Source organism: Pan paniscus, chromosome 7 (genome assembly GCF_029289425.2).
Source record: "Pan paniscus chromosome 7, NHGRI_mPanPan1-v2.0_pri, whole genome shotgun sequence".
Classification (NCBI taxonomy): Eukaryota; Metazoa; Chordata; class Mammalia; order Primates; family Hominidae; genus Pan; species Pan paniscus.
The window spans coordinates 103,523,311-103,535,480 of NC_073256.2; the positions used below are offsets into that span (position 1 = coordinate 103,523,311).

General features: G+C 38.7%; 1 protein-coding gene across 1 annotated transcript in view; it reads left to right on the top strand.

The window, feature by feature from the left end:
• ATP6V0D2 (ATPase H+ transporting V0 subunit d2) overlaps positions 1–12,170 on the top strand; it is a 55,411-nt gene that overhangs the window by 15,661 nt on the left and 27,580 nt on the right. The window lies entirely within an intron of this gene.

Consider the following 12,170-nt stretch of genomic DNA (forward strand, 5'->3'; position numbering starts at 1 on the left):
ATTGTGCAACACATGAGCTCCTCATTCTAAAAAATATTTGGGGCCGGGAGCTGCGGCTCATGCCTGTAATCCCAGCACTTTGGGAGGCCAAGGTGGGTGGATCACGAGGTCAGGAGTTCGAGACCAGCCTGACCAATATGGCGAAACCCCATCTCTACTAAAAATACAAAAATTAGCCAGGCATGGTGGCACTCCCCTGTAGTCCCAGCTACTCGGGAGGTTGAGGCAGAAGAATCGCTTAAAGCCAGGAGGCAGAGGTTGCAGTGAGGTGAGATTGTGCCACTGCACTCCAGCGAGGGCGACAGAATGAGACTCCATCTCAAAAATAAAATAAATTAAATTAAAAAAAATTGAACTCCCACATAATAGTGAACTGCACTTTTATGACACCAATTAATAAATTTTACTTAGTGTTCAAATGGACCATTTGAAATAAGCTTATGCCCTTCCAGTTCTCCTAGCTGAAAAACTGGGAACAAAGACACACAAATAAATGAGCTGTGTGTTATGTAGATAAAATGTAGATGTAAAGCACAAAGTTCTGAAGACTAGGTCCAAGCCCAGGTCTGGTGCCTGGCACTCAGGCATCAATATATTTGTGGAAAGAAAATATCAATGAAAAAATGCTGCATAGTATAAGCCAAAGATTACTCAAAGGGGAACAAAAGAACAGGACTTCACGTCAAACACTGTGCTCAGTACTAGAAGTAGGAAATTAGAGACATGTTATACGAATACAGGAAACTGGGCGTTGGCTGTATGAAAGCATGGCTTTGGGAGACAACCTAAGATTTTTAGAGGCAGATTCCAAGAAAATATAATAAGAGAAAGCCTGGAAAAATAGAGGGCAGAGACTCCTTCTGAAAGAGCAGAGCAGTTTCAGCCTCTGTCTGGTTGAACGATAAAATGATGGCGCTGCCTCAAGGAGCAGGGAATGAAAAGAATCCGCTTATCTGACCAGGAAGATGATACTCCCTCTATCCTTCTATTCTTTCCTTGTCCTTCCGTATCATCCATCTTTTTTTTTTTTTTTTTGAGACTGAGTCTCATTCTGTCGTTCAGGCTGGAGTACAATGGCGTGATCTCGGCTCACTGCAACCTTCGCCTCCGTGGTTCAAGAGATTTTCCTGCCTCAGCCTCCTAAGTAGCTGGGATTGCAGGCATGTGCTGCCATGCCCGGCTAATTTTTGTATTTTTAGTAGAGATGGGGGTTTCACCGTGTTGTCTGGGCTGGTCTCGAGCTTCCAACCGCAGGTAATCCTCCCGCCTCAGCCTCCCAAAGTGCTGGGATTACAGGTGTGAGCCACCATGCCCGGCCTCCATCATATATTCTTCCACTTTACAAATGACAGTATCTCTGCCCTTCAGTCCAGTGAACAAGAAAATGGAACTAAGAATATCCAAATATACTTGCTGAGCTGAACAAAGTTAAGTGGACCTTAACTTCTACACATGCCTTTAATTTCAGGGGAAAATAATATGTCAGTCAGAAAGATTTCTCACACTATAGCAGATATTCCTTGGCATCTAAATATGGCAAACAGAAAATATTCCATGAAAACAGACCTGCATTCCTAGGCCTTTGGCACAAAGGAAAACCAATGCAAATTTCCTATTATTGACAGTGGGCAAGAGCAGAAGTAAAGGAAGGCTCTTCTGTTTGGAATTTCACATCTCATCATACAATCTGAGGATCAATTTTACTTAATGAATAATATCTTTAAGAAAAAAAGAAAAGTAATTAAGGGACATGATTACAATCTTTCAAGAGTTCAGAAAAGCATAAAATAAAAATATCAGTCTGTGTCTACATGTCCTCTTCTTCCCCACTCAGTTTCTCTTCCAAAAGTAACCACTTCTCAGTTTCTTATGTGTTATTCCAGAAAAATACTTACATGTACGTGTGTCTATTGCTACACACTCTCCCACCCACACATTTCAAATTTATACAAATGGAATCATATTCCTTCTGTACTTTTTTCCCACTTAATATTTCTTAGAAATATGCTTGTGACTGTCATTCTTTTTATTTTATTATTTATTTCTGTTTTTACAGACAGAGTCTCACTTATTTCCCCGGCTGGTCTCAAGCCATCCTCTCACCTTGGCCTCCCAAAGTGCTGGGATTATAGACGTGCGCCATCATGCCTGGAAAACATCATACTTTTTAAATAACTGCATAGAATTGGCTATATGTGTCATGACTCCATTTACCAATCATTTATTGACAAGTAGCTAAATTATTTTTATTTTTTCCGCTTACAAAACATTTGCAATTAGCTTATTTCCTCCGAGATTAGACGAGATCAGGCACGTTCAGGGTAGTATGGCCGTAGATCAATTAGCTTATTTCTATGCAGGTCTTGAACTTATTTCTAAGCTCAGTTTTTAGCAGTGGAAGTAGTGAGTCAAAGGAATGTGCATCTTTATATTTTAGTAAATATTTCTAAGTTCTCAACAAAGGTAGCACCAATTTTAACCCCCTACAACAACCTGTGGAAAGACCTGTGTCCTTTTACCATTACCAGCATTGGATATTTTCTTTTTAATTTTTGCCAGTCCAATAGGTTAAAAAAATAGTATCTCTTTGCTTCAATTTATATTTCTTCAGGAGTGAAATTGATCATTTCATATTTATTATTTATGTGGATTTGATACAGGACCTAATTGTCTATTTTTGTTAGAGTTTTCAGCAGTTTTTAATGACATATAACAGCTCTTTGTAAATTAAGAAAGTTTAGCCCTTCATAATATATGTTGCAAAACTATTTTCTTTGTGTTATATATTTTAATTTTTATAATGTTTGTGGTTTTTTGCTGTGGAAACATTGAACACTTTTAATTAGCTATACTCATCAATGTTTTCATTCATTGCCTTCTGGGTATTTTATTGTACCCTGTTTAGAAAGGCCTTCACTCCAAATTCATAAATAAACCCACTTGTCTTTTCTTCTATTTATTTGTTGTTACACATGTTGCTTCATTTTTTACATTTAAAACTTTGGTCCATTTTAGAATTTATTTTCGTGTAAAGAATTAGACTACAGATCTAGCTCAAATTGTTTTCCCAAATAGCTCTCCCTTTCTACTCCATTTCTGTAAGTAAGCAACTAGAAGAAAAGACCATAGGTCAAGGAAGGAAGGAATTGTGGATATACCTGAGGCATGACTTTAGTGCGGATGTTTCTTGTTTGCCATACTCAGTCCTCCTATCAGCGCTATGGGTTAGGATAATTCCTTCCATGTTACTTACAGGCAAGACACAGATGCTGATGTTTTCTAAGAATTCACAAATATGCATACAGCTAGTCAGGAGTAGAGATTAGATATGGACTTACATAGGACTCAGTTCAGGGATTCTGGAAAACCTTCCCAAAAGGGCTGATGTTACTGAGCCTGGAAATACGGTAGAATTTGGCAATACGGGAGAAGCCTTAGCATCCGGGTCTGAAACATGTAGATGGGAAGGTTGTTCCATGCGTGAGGAACAGTTCAGTTTTGGCTGGAGTGGGTGTGCCAAATAGGAAGGAGGAAGTGGTGAAACGAGGCTGGAGACGCAAACTCCAGTCAGATTATGGAAAGTCTTTGATGCCAGGCTAAGGAAGTTGAGCCTTATCACATCAGAGTGTTTTTCTTTTCTTTCTCTTTGTTTTCTTTCTTTCTTTCTTTCTTTTCTTTCTTTCTTCTTTCTTTTTCTTTCCTTCCTTCCTTCTTTCTTTCTTTCTTTTTTTTTTTTTGACGGAGTTTCACCCTTGTTGTGTTGCCCAGACTTGAACCTCCGCCTCCCGGGTTCAAGTGATTCTCATGCCTCAGCCTCAGGAGTAGTTGGAATTACAGGCGCACGCCACCACGCCCAGCTAATTTTCTTTTTTTTTTTTTTTTTTTTTTTTTTTTTTAGTAGAGATAGGGTTTCCCCATGTTGGTCAGGCTGGTCTTGAACTCCTGACCTCAAGTGATCCACCCGCCTCAGCCTTTCAAAGTGCTGGGATTACAGGCGTGAGCCACCGCGCCTGTCCGCAGAGTATTTTTCAAGGTTGTGTGTATATGTGGTGTATTTTGTTGGTATCTGCAAGGCCCTTCCTAAAAAGTAAAAACCTTAAGGAGAAACCCAAAATGTAAAAGAGATGAAAGAAGATGCCAGTATTACTCACAGAACGTATTCCTCCTCCCAGTGATGGTTGGGAGGAAGTAGAAAGTGCTTAGGCTTTGGGCTGAGTCAGATCCAAATTCATACCTAATCTTCAATAGCTGGCATGAGAGAGGCTCTGCAAGCAGTGGTGCCTCCTGCAAAAATACCTGGCATGGATAATTATGGAAACAGTAAAGATTCCTGAGCTGAAGGAAAAAATGGCCCTAGTTGTGTGGAAGGAAAAATAATAATCAATATACTAGACAACATTTACAGAATATTACAATATGCCGGGGACTTTATTAGGTTGGAAAGCTAAGTGCTTTACAAATATTACCTCATTTAACCCTCCTGACAAGTCTTACTCAATTCTTACCATCACCATTCTAAGGATGAGGAACCTAGAACTTAAGTGCAATCATCTGCCCTGATCACAGATCTAACGAGTGGTGGAGTCATGATTTGAAATAGTTGTTAGCAGTAGGCTTCATAAAATTATTTTGCTCAGATTTTAGTTGAGTTCAGAAAATCTGACCATGACAGTGACAGAGGGCAGCCCAATTTTATCTGAGTCAGAAAGCTGCCAGGGTTTGTACTTTGGGATTGGGAAACAAATCTCATATAAAGGCAATGTGCCCAGAATACACTGGGAAATGCTCTAGTTCTAAAAACAGCTGTGAGTCCTTTGGTCAAAGGTTCCGCTCACTGATGATCCCACAGATTTCTTGTTTCCTAATCATAGGATCTTTTTTTTTTTTTTTTTTTTTGAGATGGAGTCACTCTCACCCAGGCTGTAGTGCAGTGGCGCAATCTCGGCTTACTGCAAGCTCCACCCCCAGGTTCAAGTAATTCTCCTGCTTCAGCCTCCCAAGTAGCTGGGTCTACAGGTGCACACCACCGTACCCAGCTAATTTTTGTATTTTTAGTAGAGATGAGGTTTCACCACGTTAGCCTGGCTGGTCTCAAACTCCTGACCTCAAGTGATCTACCCACCTCGGTCTCCCAAAGTGCTGGGATTACAGGCAGGAGCCACTGCCCCTGGCCCTAATCATAGAATCTTAGACATGGAAGGAAACTTAGCATTCATTAATTAAGCAAGCATCCTTATTTCACAACAAACTACTATGTTAAAAATATACTGTTTCTAAAACAAAAATAATTACTTAAAATTTTAAATATTTCTAGTTATAAGCAGTATTTTTAAAAATTATGTACAAAAATACAGATAATCACAAAGCCCAGGGTGGAATGCTAATGCAAAATTAGAATTGGAAAGGTGGTTTTGGTAGTATCAGTATTGTTACTAAAGGATATATTTTAATTTATCTACTCTTCCTATTGGCTATACATGCTTTGAATTAGAGCTTTTAGTATCTCTGTCTGGACTCCCTATTACCTAATGGGCATTGAATATTTGTTGAATCAATATAGAATCCTGCATTCAGCAGTACTTTACACGGAGCTAGAAAAATATATCCAGATAACTCAGCAGTTTATATTTTATATAGCACTTGAAAATTGGTTTTTTATTGACCATTATGTTAGGGGTAAAACTGGATGTCATGCCTGCAGATACATTTTGTGAGGCCAGCTCAGTGTTTTAAAAAATAACTTTTAAAAAATACACTTTGAGCCAGGCACAGTAGCTCATGTCTGTAATCCCAGCACTTTGGGAGGCCAAGGTGGAAGGATCACTTGAGGCCAGGAGTTTGAAAAGCCTGGCGAACATAGTGAGACCCTGTCTCCGCAAAAGAAAAAATTAAAAAATTAGCCCAGTGTGGTGGTACATACCTGTAGTCCCAGTTACTGGGGAGTCTGAGGCAGGAGGATTGCTTGAGTCTAGGAGATTGAGGCTGCAGAGCCATGGTCATACAACTGTACCTCAGCTTGAGTGACAGAGTGAGACCCTGTCTCAAAAAAAACCAAAAACAAACATACAAAAAATACTTTGAAGTCAGGTGTGGTGGCTTGCACCTGTAGTCCCAGTTTCTCAGGAGGCTGAGGCAGGAGGATCACTTAAGTGCAGGAGTTTATTCACCAGCCTGGGCAACACAGCAAGACCCTATCTCTTTAAATAAATAAATTTAAAAAAATTTTTGTCAAGGCTGCATTCTTCCATTAGCCACAGTCTCCAACACTCTTGTATTTAAGCTACTTATCAGACCCCTGAACATATTTACTCTGACTTAGATGTTTTACCTTCACCTCTACACAAGAACCCTGCAAAACAGGTGTTTATATCTCCATTTTTAAAATTACAGAAATGGAGTGTCAATGAATTAATGCATTTTCCAAAGTTACAAAGGTAAGAGACATGGAAGGGATTCCATTCCAGGTCTATCAGTCTAGCAAGATAATGATCTCACCACTGTCCTCCTAGTTTATAATAAGGCAAGCAAATCAGAAATATCTGTCGGTCTTCAAAAACCACTCATATTCTTGACCCCTACTTCAGTAGATTCTGATCTAGTTGGCCTTGGAATGGAGCCCATGTGTATTTTTGAAGGCACCCAGGTTATACTGAGGTGCACATCTGATTTAAAATGTTTAATCAGGGGGCCTCAGCTTGATTACTTGAAGGTGACTTTCACAAATACTTCCATGAGTTTCTGTTGACAGTTACCTATACAGATAGCATTATCTCCCTGTCAGAGACTAGATAGCACCAAAGCCTAGGTCTTCTGAATCTCCATCCATGATCTGTCCCATCATGTCATGTGATGTCTTGTGACTGGCAACCCTGGCAGCATTCAGCTGCTGTCTGTAGACCTTAGAGATTTATTACAATAAGAAATGATATATGGCCAGACACAGTGGCTCATGCCTGTAATCCCAGTACTTTGGGAGGCCGAGGTGGGCAGATCACTTGAGGTCAGGAGTTTGAGACCAGCCTAGCCAACATGGTGAAACTCTGTCTTTGCTAAAAATACAAAAATTAGCCAGGTGTGGCGGCACACGCCTGTAGTCCTAGCTACTTAGGAGGCTGAGGCGTGAGAATTGCTTGAACCTGGGAAGCGGAGGTTGCAGTGAGCTGAGATCGTGCCACTGCACTCCAGCCTGGGTGACAGAGCAAGATTCCACCATTTCAAAAGAAGGAGGAGGAGGAGGAGGAGGAGGAAGGAAAAGGAGAAGGAGAAGGAGAAGGAGGAAAGAAAAAAGAATATACAAATGGTGGAAAGGTATCCCACAGTTCTGAAACCCTTTCTCTTATCTCTCTTCCAGTATATCTTGCAAATTCAAGGGTCTCTCTAGCACCCATGAAATTCCATCAAATGAAGTAACTTCCTGTCCTATTAGAAAATGCCCGAGACAATGTTATACAAATGATTAAATCTATTTTATTAGAGACAGTCTAAATTTAAGTTGGTATAATAAATACAATCTTAAGCATTGCACATTTTATGAGATATAATTACTGTACATGTGAAACTTATTTTGAAAATCTGGAATGGATATTTTTAAATACTTAATAGCAGGAAGATCTGCTGGAGGGTTTGTATACTATAATTATACACAGTTTTGTGAAACAAAGGAATGAATGCAATAACATTTTAACGAAGAGACCATTTAATATAGGCCTTGGTTGTTTTATTTTTCCTCCTTCCTATTGAACATTTTCCATCAGCATTTCAACTTCTCATCTCTTTTGAAACCAGGCATCTTTTTAAAAATAATCTCTCAAGCATTCAAAGTATCCCACCTCAGAGGCTGTAAAATTTCTGAGTAGAGGATGACCAAGGAAATGTCATCTTTGGTACTTAAACAGTAATGAGTAATCCTAGGTTAAAGTCCTAATTCTCAGTTTACTAAGAATCTGAGGTTAAGGACCACACACTGAAGAAATCTTTAAAGATTCATTCCTAAAGGCTAATTAAAGTTTTAAAATATCCCAATGACACATAATAAACCATCTACAGCCTTTGTGGTGTGCTGTACATTAGGGTACTGAACACCTTAGTTTACCCAAAGTGTTTCCCAGGACTCAGAACTTGTAGTGTTGATACCAGGAAAGTCCTTGGAAAACCAGATCAGTTGATCATCCTATCACCAGATAGTCAAAAAATGAACAACATAACTCTAGCTCACTAAGGGCTTACATTCTGATGCAGCAAGCAAGTCCACAAATGGTGTAAAAGTAAGACAGAATTAAACCACAGCTATAATAGAAGCTTGAACATTCAATGAGAGGAACCTAGAGGACTGAAACAATGAATTTTGACTTTAAATGATTCCGTAGAGAATGTAGAATTTTGGCCATTGTTTAAAATTGGCATAGATTGAAAGAATAAGTGAGGCATGCAAGGATTTTGTGTTTGGAGATGACATGGCATCTCTGATATTGCTGGAAACTAGACATGAGTAGGGAGAACAGAGACTTGGGCAAGAGAGTAAAGAGGTTGACCAGGTGAAGGGCTTTGTCACTAAGTCTCTAAATAAAAGTCACTACAGAAAGGCTTTCAGAAAATACTATCAATTCCATGTTTCTTGTGTGCTGCAGATGATACCCCCTCACTTAATGGTCACCACCCTGTAAGGGGAGAAGTATTTTCCCCCTGGGTGGCCATGTGATAGAGTGGTTGAACACTTCCGCTACCTCTGACTGTGTGGCCAAAGGCAGTTTGACATCTAAGCATTAGTTTCTCATCTAGCCAATGGGAGAGTACCTGTCCTTAGGATTATTGTGCACGTAGTACTTGTTCAATAACTGGCGATTGCTATTATTATGCTGCTTTCCTGGGGCATACTTAAAAATAAAGTGTCCAAGTCCTTGTAGCTGCTAAGTAAAAAGCCTAAGATGTGATATCAAGTCACTCCAAATAGCATTCCAAAAGTGATCATTTTTTTCTTTTTTGCTTATTTGTATGTTTTTACTTTTTAACTCCTGCTTCGCAAAGTGAGGGAGCTGATCTGATGTATATCTTAGGAAGATGATTTTGTTAGTATTATAAAAGATGCATGGAGGGGATGGAACTTAAAGCAGAGAAACAATAGAGGAAGCTATTTTAAAAGCTTAGACTGGAACTTTGAATGACAGAGACAGGAAGGCAGGGAATATGATTAGATTCATTTGAGAGATAGATTTAACAGGATTTAGTATCTTGATTTATGAGGCATGAGGGAAAGCAGACAATAATTCCTGGGAATTCTAAGTTAAGGAAAGAAAGGATTTGCAAGTAAGATAAGTGGATTTTATTTTTAGTTCTTATCAAAGAGACCAGGAAGACCATGGTAAATTAGAGGAAATTATAGAAGTAAATATATCACCCTAAATCTCACCATCAATTGACATATGCCTATACTCTTTTTCTATATATTTTTAAAGAACTAACATTATCATCACTTTAATTTTGAATCTTGGTTTTTCTCTGTATATTATCAGCATTTTCCCCACATCTTTAAATGAGTAAATAGCCTTCCATCTGGTCATGAACATAGATGTGTTGAGTTTTGTGTCTTTCTTTCCCCAAACTTTGCATAATATTTAATTTGTTGAATTCTAACTTCAACAATCAAATTTCCAATAGTATGAAATTGGCTTTTTGACACCACCATGCCCTTGTGATCCTGAGTCTCTGGTCGGAAAAGTTCTTCTGTGGTCTTATAGATTGCACTGTCTTAAAGGCTTTGCACTCAGAGATTCAATGGGAATAGTCAAAGGGGAGCAAGTGCAGGGCAAACACGTCCCTACTGTAGTTGCTGATAAGACCTTCAGTGCTTAAAACTCTCAAGCATTTTGTGAATTGAAAAACACTGGCGCTATTCTGCCAAAGCTATACTTGGTCTCCCTGTAACTGAATGATATTCATTTAATCAGCATAACAGTAAGTGACTACTATGAGTAAAGGCTTATGCGAGACTCTAAGATTAGAAACGAATTGAATATAGACTTTGTTCATTAACCAATGGAAGAGTTACTTAAGATGCAGATTCTAAGATCATGCTTTTAAAAATCATGATTTACTAGGTTCTGGAATGCAGTCAATGAATTTGCTCTTCTAAAAGCCCTCCAGGCGACCCTGATACAGGTGAGAAATTCTTATAACCAGTAGGTAGACTCTAAACTGGGTCTACAATATACCAACTGTAGGACCCCGAAAATGTCCCTTAGTCACTCAAAGCCTTGGTTTCCTCATCTGTAGTACAGGGATCGTAATTATATACAATATAGAGTTGTGAGTTTAATTTAAAAACAGAACAAGCTACATAGTTTGTGAGGCCCGGTGCAAAATATAAAGCTCCTTGTTTAAAATATGTTCAGTGATTTCAAGAGAACAGCAGCAGAGAATTAAACCAAGCATGGAGTCCTCTGTGACTACATAGATCACACTCCCCTGAAACTGGCTGATTGAAAAAAATGTATACTTATACAATATAAAAATATACCCACACATCCATACACATGCTCAAAAAATGTAGCTAATTTTATTTGTGTATTTGAGTATAATGTTCACCTGTGTGAGTGAGAAAAGGTGGCATGAAGGAGGTGATGCCCAAGCTAAGGCTTGAAAGGCTAAGCGTTTGTAGGTGGACATGGCTGGAGAGAGGCAAACAGCAGAGAGAACAGAAAACACAGGCCCCACCACTACTGTTGTTGGGTTGCTGATGCCACATGTCAGCAAAATCAGCGTCTGAGGTTGAACGATGTTAAGGTAATGGATGTGAAAGAGCTTAGGATGCCATCGCTACAACAGTTTTGAGTGGGATACAAATCAGTACCAAGGTGGGCTTGGGCAACTGTATGGCAAAGCATCAATCAACCACCAGGAGGCGATATTGATCCCAATAACCTGTTTTCCAAAACACTACTCCTTCCCCAGTTGTTTAGTTTAAGAGATTTGAGACTGTCCCATAACCTTCATTTTCAGGATGGAGACTGAAATCCACACTTATCCATTGTCCTAGTTTTATTTTACCTTGTTTATTTTTTAATTGAAAATAAGCACGTGTGTTTAAAAAATGAAAGAGGTTTTTTACTAAAATGTATTTTGTGCTCACTACACAAGTTAGTACCTTTATAATCACTTTCCTGTATTAAATTTAATCAATTTTCACAGCAACCCTATGGAGTGGTACTAGTATTGTTGGTTTTTTAGAAATAAGACAATGGATTGAGTAAAGACTATACTTCAGAATTCATGTCACAGAGCCCAGAGGTAACCACTCAAAACTTTCATGCATATCTTTCTAAACTTTTTCCCTGTGAAAAATGTTTTTTTATATGTGCATGTGTTTATATTTAAACACAAATATAAATATGCATAGTTGGGCTTATTGTTTGTTTTAGAACAGTGAGATCATATATGTATTGTCCACAATTTGTCCTTTTAAAATGCAATCTATTATAATTTTTGCATAAATATATAAAGATATATTTTATTTAATATATTTTTAATTTATGTATTATTTACTTAATTTAATTCATTAACTTATTTGTTTTTCTGAGACAGAGTCTCACTCTGTCACCCAGGCTAGAGTGCAGGTGTGTGATCTTGGCTCACTGCAACCTCCACCTCCTGAGTTTTAGTGATTCTCCTGCCTCAGCCTCCTGAGTAGCTGGGATTACAGGCATGCACCATCATGACCAGCTAATTTTTGTATTTTTATAGAGACTGGGTTTTGCCATGTTGGCAAGGCTGGTCTCGAACTCCTGACCTCAAGTGATCCACCTGCCTCAGCCTCCCAAAGTGCTGGGATTATAGGCGTGAACCACCGTGCTCAGCCTATATATATATATATATATATATATCTTTTTGTATATAGTATAAAGTTCAGGTGTACATGTGCAGGATGTGCAGGTTTGTTACTTAAGTAAACGTGTGCCTTGGTGGTTTGCTGCACAGATCATCCCATCACCTAGGTATTAAGCCCAGCATCCGTTGGCTAGTCTTCCTGATGTTCTCCCTCTCCCACTCCCCTATAGTTATTTATTATCTGTAAATAACTATGTTTGAAATGAACATGTAAAACGACTTACTCAAAAGCACACAGCTCTACAGTGGCAGAATTAGTACTGGAATCCAAGCCTTATGTCACACTAAAT